This window comes from Drosophila takahashii, chromosome 2L, assembly GCF_030179915.1.
Source record: "Drosophila takahashii strain IR98-3 E-12201 chromosome 2L, DtakHiC1v2, whole genome shotgun sequence".
NCBI classification, from domain to species: Eukaryota; Metazoa; Arthropoda; class Insecta; order Diptera; family Drosophilidae; genus Drosophila; species Drosophila takahashii.
In genome coordinates, this window is record NC_091678.1 from 6,556,199 (window position 1) to 6,557,711 (window position 1,513).

The following is a 1,513-nucleotide window of genomic DNA, read 5'->3' on the forward strand; positions in this document are numbered from 1 at the left end:
CTAATCCTTAAGTAAACTATAAATCGCAGTTTCATCACCTTTAACTTTAACCTATCCATCTTTACCTACATCTCAATTCAATTTGATATTTAAGCACCACATGAACTGCGATGACAAAGTTTACGTTGATTTATAAACTTTTCCCATATCTGTACCACCACCGTAAATCCCTCATCCTCATCCTCCCATTTTGCGGAAATGGAACTACTTCACCAGCCAGCCCAGATTCCGGAATCCGGACTAAGCTTCTCCTGATTCAATGCTCTCTATTCCCTCTCTCTGGGTGGGTGAGAAAAATTAACTTTGCATGGAATTTAATTTACGTCCCATGGGACGATGATTTCCTGCCAAAGCAGAGTTGTGCGAGTCCTCTAAGGATGCTCCCCTGTGGGCTCCTCGGTGTGTCCTGTGTCCACAGTCCACTTTCCGGAGATGCAGTCCGGAGCAGCTGAGACGATGGAGGATTCAGCTGCTGCTGGGGCTGCTTCCGTCATTTCCTTGACGTAAAGGCTTCTGCCTCTCGCATTCCGTTTGCCATTTTCCGGGGGGCAAAATGGGAAATGGACGAAGAGGGAGCCGCAGATGCCGGCGGCAACGTCACGCTTCCTGCAGGATGCGACAACGTAGTCAGATGTCCAATTCGCCTCCGCACTCTTCTGGGTCACATCTGTGACCAACACGGGAAAAAAATCGGAAAACTTTTTGAATACGAAAAAAATTTATAAATTCTTTAGAGCAATGTAATTTTAAATATTTTGATTATTATTTGAATATTTACCAATATTTTGTATTAATAGATTTCTTCTAAACAAAAACATTAAACAGTTGTACAAAAATTAATTTTATTTTAATTGTGGTTTAAGTTTTTATTTTTTAACACAATTTTTATTTAAATTTTTTTATTTTTATTGATTTAATTTTTTGTTTAATTAATACGATGGAATTTACTTAGCTTAAATAAATGTAATTGTATTTGTTAATAATGGTAATAATAATCTTTTCTAAGAGTACATTTTGAGCAAGCATTTTCAAGTGACCGTGTGGCCTAATGGATAAGGCGTCGGACTTCGGATCCGAAGATTGCAGGTTCGAGTCCTGTCACGGTCGAAGAAAAATTTCTTTTTTTTTTCAACAACAGGAAAAGAGTTTATTACACAAATAATTATAAATTAAATAAAAAAATATATTTAAAAAATACAACTATTTAATGCCCGAATTTAACGTGTATTTATTTCGTTTATTAATATTGTAAGCAATCTGTAATTTTTGTTCAGCAACAGGAAAAGATTTTATTACCCAAATAATTATAAATTTGATAATGATATACATTTTAAAAATACAACTATTTAATGCCCGAATTTAATGTGTATTTGCTTCGTTTATTAATATTGTAAGTAATCTGAATGAATGATAAATGTAATCGGCTTTTTCGCCTTCTCTGTCGTCCTGTGCTGTGGCCCGTTTTCACTTGTGTGTACATTTCAACGGTGTCCTGGCGCTTCGTCCTCGTTTT

General features: G+C 36.0%; 1 non-coding gene across 1 annotated transcript; it reads left to right on the forward strand.

Moving 5' to 3' along the window:
• Nucleotides 1-1,034: 1,034 nt before the first annotated feature.
• On the forward strand, nt 1,035-1,107 carry TRNAR-UCG (transfer RNA arginine (anticodon UCG)). Its single transcript has one exon. It is a non-coding gene; the product is annotated as a tRNA-Arg (tRNA).
• Nucleotides 1,108-1,513: the final 406 nt, after the last annotated feature.